Below are 7,836 nucleotides of genomic sequence, written 5' to 3'. Positions count from 1 at the left end.
ATCTTCCAATGCTGTTACCCTGTGGATGTATAGAAGCAAGTGGCCAGCCGCAGGCATTGCACCTGCCTGTGAGATACAGTTTGTATGTCTCAGTCTGGGCTGCTGTCCCCACCATGTCCCTGAATTGGACACATGGAACAGGGCAGCTCAGAGATCTGCTCCCAGCCACGTCCTGGGGTGCCTTAAGGAAGTTGCCACCTTGCCTCGCTAGCCCCCTTCAAAGCAATGACAGCTCAGGCTTTTCGCTGTCAATGGCAGCATTTTAACACCCTGTAGCTGTAACCAAGGTTAGCGTCCCGTGCATAACGTGCCACTGTCCAGGCCCAGGCTGTAACCTAAACCAGAGCTGAACGTATCCTTGATTCTGCCCTGGCAGGACACAAGAGGATCTTGTGCCATCCAAATCTTTGCATGTGTGAAAAGCAGTATGGCATTTGCCTTCTTAAAATTATTTTTTATTTGGGGTAGTGTTAAACAGGTTGAGCAAGTGTAGCAGAGAGTCACCCTTGGAAAAGGCAACCTGAAAGGACTTTCCCAGGGAGACAAATCCTGAATGTGGCAGTTATAAAGCTGCTACAGCTGTCAGATAGGCTTCTAGGAAAAACAACAGGACAGCGAGGCAGGGCTGACAGCTGAACTGGTACAGGTGATGGAAAACGGTGCTGCCTCATCAGGGACTGTGGTGACCATCAGCCTCTCTGAGGCTGTAAGAACGCAAATTGAATGCCAGAGCATGTTTTGGATAAAGCTGAATTGGGAGCCGAATGCACCGGGATATCTGCTGGTGAGTGCAACTGGATTTTCCATCTGGAAGGCATGATTATCTGGCCCAGAAGCCAATTTAAAGTACAAATTAGATCTGGCTGTTTGTCAGAGTCTCCTCCTCAAAATGCAATAAGGACATAGTGGTTATATAATATAAACCATTCTTGGTGATTTAGTGGTCCTGAAACAACAAACAAGCCAAGGGGGGAAAAATGGTTTGCAGAAGAATTCAAAGCTGAAGGATTTGGGTTGAGGAATTCAGTCCATATGATCCGGCAGAGATGTGTGCTGCTATTCCTGTACGTCTTGAAAGGAAACTGCCACCAGATCCTCTGCTATTTTCTGTTCACAGGGCCCTACTGATAGGCATGATATTTCAGCCTCTGCGCTAACCCCCGTGCTCCAAATATGCAGGGACAGTTGTGTGCGCAGCCAAGCACCATCCCCCGCTGTTGAGGCAGGGGCACTGGTGGGAAGCAGCTCTCCCCTCGTCAATATGCAGCAGAGCCCTCCAGAAAGGCAAACCTCTGTGGGTGACACGGGTTATGGTGGCTTTGCCCTGCTCCATTGCAGCATCTACCGACATGGGCAAGATTGGTGCTTGCAAGGTGGGTGGTGTGCAGCAGCACTGGCGAAGTGAGGCTCTCTCACTGTCTCCCTCCTGACCCCTTTTAAAGCAAAGAAGTGTTTTTTATTCACTACATTGGTAGCAGCATATGGCCAAAGGGAAAAAAAAGACGATATTTTGAGCTTTAAGGACATGAACCACAGTTACAAGCTAATGTCCTTAAAGGGAAATTGCAAGGGTGTGTTTAGTACTTCTTAATATTGATCTAGTAAGTATATATACTTTACTGCCTGCTGTTTGTAATCAGCAACAGCCCTCTCAAATTTGAAGCAGGTACCAGTGTAACTTCCAGTTATTTTTATTCTCATGCATATGAAGTGCATAGCATTGATTTGGTGAGAAGAAAGAGGGACAATGCTATAATGCATCAAGAGGTGGTTTCAGATACCTGTGGTAAAAATGGGGGATTTGGCTTCTCCACGTGGATATGCGTTTTGTGGCTGGAGGACCCAGGTCTCCCCTCTCCTTATTTGGACCTGTCACAACGGATTCCCTTTTCTGCGCCAGTGTAAATCTGGAGTGACTACACTGATGTCAAGCTGGCATGACACATAAGTGGCAAAGCCTAGGAAGCTAAAAAGGGCTTTTTTCCATTGACTTTAATGACTCCCAAGCGAGAGGAATTGGGCATTTTCTCTTAAAACAAGTTGCTTCCTTGGCACTTTGGCCATGCCCCTTGGGTACTCAGCCTGATGGGGATGCGGTGCCTCGATGGAATACTGCAGCCCTGGCTGTGGCCTGTGCACCCCACATATGAACTAGCATTTCCAGGGGTGCCTTTGGGGTGGAAAAGCATCTTTCCATAGTTGCCTTGTGGTGCTGCTAAAAGGAGACAAGCCCTCGTTGGCAGCTAAAAACCCAACAAGCTGGAAGAGGCTCTGTAGATGGCTGAGGATTTACTCATAGAGCTGCCTTTAATAAGGCAGGTTAATCACCCTGCCAGGAGGGTTTACATCGGGTGCTGCAGAAGCAGCAGTGGTGGGAAGGAATACCCTGACGAAGCGAGCCATGCTGCTCTCCAGCACCGGCAATCCACTCCCAGGGATGGGGGCTCACATCCTTCCTGCCTCACTTTTGCTTGCTCTCCCTCCTGCTGGAGCGCAAGGTCGAGCCATGGGGAGCTGCAGCATGGGAGGCAGAGGGCACAAGCAAGGGCTTTGCCCCATGCAGGGGAAGCAGCAGTGTTGCAGGACATTAGCAGTGCTCTTTGTCTCCTGGCTTTCCTCTGCGAGCGATTTCCAGGGAAATTGAACCCAACTCTGCTCCATTAGCCACTAACCTCCTGGCTGCTGGGCCTGTCTTTTGCATTACGACAGAGCAGAGCTGCTTTGTGTGCTGCTGTCAGGGTCTGAACAAGCTCTGATAAAAGACCAAGTGTTAGAGTGAGAGGAAGTATTTACCAAAAATCACTTTCAATTTCCTGAGCTTGCTGTATCCATTCCCCTTCACTTCTGGACTCTGAAACAATCAGTCTTCTAGGGGAGCCTCACTTCACTATTTTTGCTTCTCCTGTTGCAGTTGACACTTAGTCTGGGTTTCCCAATCCTCCCAGCTCTGATTCATCAACTTCAAAGTCTGTACAAAGCTGCTGTGGGTTCCCCAGCTGCTTGCGCAGGGATACACGCCTGCCCCAGCACTGTAGGGTTTGGTTTCCTAGACAGAGCTGTGACACAGCTCTGCCTGCCTCTGCATATGCATGCGGCATCTCTTCTCCCCTGGGCAGGCCTGTTTGGCCCCAGGATTTTGGGGGTTCCAGCTCACCCTATAGCATGTTCACCCTGCATATGTTGACTGGTTGTCCCAGGTTGCTGGCAGCCTGGGCGCAAGCCTGATATGCATCTGCCAAAGGCAAAGAGAAAGGGTTTTCTTAGTGATGTGTGTGTGTGTGTAAATAGGTAGTGGGGGATGAATGGGAACACTGTGGCTGACAGAGGTAAGGGGGAGGCAGGAGGAGGGGGGCCCCTGGCGTGGATGCAATAGCCTGGCTGGGCAGTGAGGCTGAAGGCATTCAGCAGGAGCTTCTCGCTAAAATGTTTAATGGTAAACCCAAATGCAAATCAGTGCTCTGACTTATCAGTCCCACGCGTGCCAATGCACCGTGGCAAGCACCTCGGTGCATGAGTAACTAATTGAGCATACAATGCCTGAGCTTGGCTTTAGTAAAGGGAGGCTTTCTACTCAGCAAGGAGTCGAGGGGAGTTGCAGTGAGGAACTGAGGAGCTCTTATTCAGAGTCTCAGCCTTGTGCTGGAGAACGTTGTGTCCCAGGGATAGCTGCCCCTCACCCTTGGAACTGGCTCTGCTGGTTTCATGCCTGAAAAATTTCACCCTTATTTTTCCACTTGTGTGAGCAGATTTTGAGCATTTGATCTGAGTGCCTCTTTGCTAAGGCTAACGCTTTGCACATTGGGATGAGAGCTTGTAGTGATAGTCTGCACCAGGTATTTCCCAGGTTCACCAAAATGACAAGTGCTTCCAAAGCGGCTTTCCTGGCGTAAGCATACCTCGGTCCTGAGCAAACCCCACTTCTCACAGGCTGCTGTGTGAGTTTTTAGGCTAGCAAGATATGGGGGAGTAGTGCTGCAGGGCTGGAGGCTTTTTCTTGTCTTTTTTTATAGTAATATTGTTTTTAATTAGCTTTTCTTTCCCATCCATGCTCTGCAAGAACTGAGATAATGGCAAAAACCAGGCTAGCAGAGATGACTGTCTCTACAGACTCCAATGACACTGAGCATGACCCATTAAAAATCAGCTCCAGACCAGGAGGAAAAAAACCCAAACAAACTGCTGCTGAAAAGAAGTAAAACTTCTCCCCACCCTGAACTTGGTTGTGAAATGCTTCTGTTGGAGGGGAAAAAAGTTCTTTTCTCCACAAAGAAGGATGCAGAGCCTGGTTTGCTCAGAGCCATGCCCCCTCATCTTCTGAACAAAAGGTGAGAGGTTGGTTGAGAACACAAGGAGGACCATGGGCAGCTTAATTGTGCATCCACCACTTGCTGCCCTGCACTCTCCTCCTGCAAAGTCTTCCCTCTGTGGGGGGTGTGGGAGAAGGGGTGGTCAGCCTTTAGGAAGGGTTGGCCTGAAACCATGCGAAAGCTGGGTTTGCTTCAGTCCTCTTGAAGGCTCTGACCCAGCCTCTGCAGGAGCAGCTGGTGGCCGGGCTCCCCCGCTCCTTCCCCTGGCGAAGCCCAGCTCTGCTCAGTTGTTCTCACAGAGCCCTGGAGACAGGTTCCCACCACTGCAGCTGCGTGAAGCTGGTTTGGCTTTTATGGGAAGGAGGCAATAATGAGCTCAGGCATTTTAGGGTTATGAAAAAAAAAAAGCCCCAACCAGATACTACCAGCTTCACTTCTTCCTTTCTGCCCTTGCTGTTGTCAAGGCTAGGGGTCTATATTGTGCAGCAAGCCCTTTTGTTTTGTAGGAGACCAAGTGATTGAAACCAGCCATGATATTACTATGCGCGGACAGTACATTTTTTCCATGTATTTTTATAACCCTTTTCCCAAAGGATCAAATGTGTCTTTATTCTATAACTCCACAATGGATTAGAGCAGCTCCTCAGGCGGGAATTGTTCTGCTCCATAGGCTACTTAATACTTGCTATAAACAACTGCCAAATTAGGTAAGTAATACTCAATATTCCTGACCTGACCAGTGAAGTATTTGTAGCTGCGTATCAGAGGAGAGACAGGGCTGGAGATGTCAGAGGTGAACCTAGAGTTAAAGATGACAAAATACTGGTTGTGTAGTTTTGGAGGTTTTGGATTTTTTGTTGTTGTTATGAAAACCAAGTGTATGTGTATGGGTGCAATTACATTTCCTTCAGAAGAAATGCAGGGAATCTTTGATCTCAGATCTCTGTTGTACCTTAGGCATCTCTGGTGCCTAAGCCAAAGTGTATCTGGTTGAGAATGGAGTTTCACCAATAATGTTATGGGATATATTTTTAAGCGTGCATGTGCCTGCTTGTTCTTTGTCCCTAGTAACACCATGCAATTCTCTAAATATTGTCTGAACTTGAGCCATGGCATGGAGACTCCAAGTCAGAGCAGGACCTCTTGGTCCTTCACAGTCCTTGGGATGGGAGGTTTCCACTCTGCTTGCCCTTTGAAGAAGGGCTGCTTGGGGTAGATGGGACACTGTGGTGGTGTCCCGTGGGGACTCTAGACCTTGCCCACTCTGTGGGTCCCTGTGGCAGATGCTGCCAAACTTCTAGGGAGGTGACATTACTGTCCATGAGCCTGGCAGTCTCTAGGCTGCAGAGCAACTGAGAACTGGGAAGGCCCATGACCAGGATAGGGAAAAAAACCCACCACCCCACCCTCATATCCCATTTTTGTGAGAGTGCTATGACCATTCATCACAAGGGCCTGAAAGCAGATGTAGGTTTTTCTATACCCCCATCACTGCTGCTCTCAAACAGGCTCCCCTGAGATGTCCTGCTCTCACTGCCTTGTCTAAGATGGATGTAGCTGCGCTGTCCTCAGCCTCTTGCATCTGAGCAGCATTTTGCAAAGGGATGGTCTGCAGACCCATGCAATTACACTTGCAAGGGTCCTCCCCCCCGCCTTGTTTTTTCCCCTCCTCCATCCTCTCTTTTGCTCTCAGAAAACATCTGTTTCCAGATGTTGTTCTTGAGTCTAATAAATGCAGCGAAAGACCTCGAGTTAATATATTTACAATAGCTGGAGATGTCGGCTGCTAGTTAATGGCTCGTTCGAGCACACCAAGACCCCCACATTTCCTGAGAGTTAAAAAAGAAAACCAACCCAGAAAGAAAAAGAGAAGTGGGGTGGGATTTTTCTCCCTAGTAATTGGCCTGTAAAGGGGATGTTCTCCTTGGGCAGTTTTGGAGATTGCTGGTGGAATTGAGTGCACGGTCATCTCCATATGGTTGGCTTCAACTTCCAGCTAGTGACAGGAAGGGCATTTTTTAATTTTTAAATTTTTTTTTAATGAAAGGCTCTGCTTAAAATGAAGGTAAGTGAGAAAGGCCTGCTGCTGTTGCCCACCCCTTTCCAGGCCAAACAAAGACTTGCTGTAGATACCTTGCTGGCTTGAACCATGTGTGTGGAAGCAAGAACCTCATCCATGCCCAGCTCTTCCATTTCTGGCCTACCCTGTGTGTGGTGTGGAGGGGTTCATGCCCACAGTACCTACCTGGGGTCAAAGAGGGTTTATGGTCTCTTGCAAGGAACCACATTGTGCCCTGCAAGGAATTCCTGCATGTCATGCCCCTTTGTGAGCTCCGTGTGTCTGTCACAGGGCAGCACTGAACAACCTCTCTGTAAAGCATTTTGCCCACATGCAAATGCCCTTGAGAAGGACAAAGTGCCAGTACCAGCTACATACTGATAAATCTGGAGGCTTCCATACCTGTGTGTAACCATGTCCAGCATGTCAATTGACCCAGTGCCATGTGCTAGATGTGAAACATTTTCTTTCATTGTATAGAGGGGTTCAGCTCTTTAGGAGGTATATTTTGTTTTATATTTGCTCCAGATTTCATTACATGTTTGTGCTGAGGTCCATAACCACCCCGGAGGACCTGTTAGAAGCAGCGGAAGTGTGTGGTAACTGTCCTTGTAAGGCATTGCATCAACCTCCCTGAGGAGAGAGGGATATAACCTCAAGCTCAGCATATTGAGGGCAATCTAGCCTGCTCAAAGAGTCACCGGTCAGTGAAATCACTCCCTTGATTGCAACTGAGCATCTGCTTCTACTTGACCAGTCTCAAGAGTCATGAACTTGAAGGAGGACTGGTTTCAGGCCAGCACCCACCTCCTCTGAGGCTGCCGAGAGAGCTGAAGGTTGGGCTGTGCTCCACTCAAGGAGCAACGAGATGACTCCACGTGCCAGGGCCCGTCTCTGGAGGCAGCTTGTTTGCTGAACAGTGCTGCAGACTCAACATGCGCTGGCTCAGATTTGTAGTTAAATTAGTCCATTTCTATTGGCATGGGATGACAGGGCTCCTTAAGGCCTCACGGATAGAAAAATTACCCTCCTGCACATCTGCAGCTAAGGCTTCCACGTGAAACCTGGCTGAGTGCAGCTCCCCAGCCTACAGCAGCTATGACATACCCCCTAAATGAACTGATCAGCTGGAGAGGGGCTGGTGGGGAGGCAGGAAAAGGTACTTACAGAGTCATTCAGGCGATGCTTGTGTCTGGACAGCAGGATCTCTGTCAGAAATCAGAGAGAAAGAGCAGAGAGCTCTCCCCAGCCAGCATGGGGAAATGAAATGTAGACACCCAACAGATTTCCATTTTCAGCTTAAAGGGTGCATTTTTGTGATTTTAGTGCTTGGGCTGGTATAAAGGGGGGTGGAGGGGTGGGGAGAAGGAGAGAGCTTTTGGTGAAACTATGTATAACACAGGCAAGTAGCTGTAGTCATCAGTAGTTCAACCCCAGTCTTTTAAGTAGTGTGCTTCAGAGCTCTCTAGT

This window comes from Falco cherrug, chromosome 9 (genome assembly GCF_023634085.1).
Source record: "Falco cherrug isolate bFalChe1 chromosome 9, bFalChe1.pri, whole genome shotgun sequence".
In the NCBI taxonomy this organism is placed as follows: Eukaryota; Metazoa; Chordata; class Aves; order Falconiformes; family Falconidae; genus Falco; species Falco cherrug.
This window is presented reverse-complemented; position numbering follows the sequence as displayed.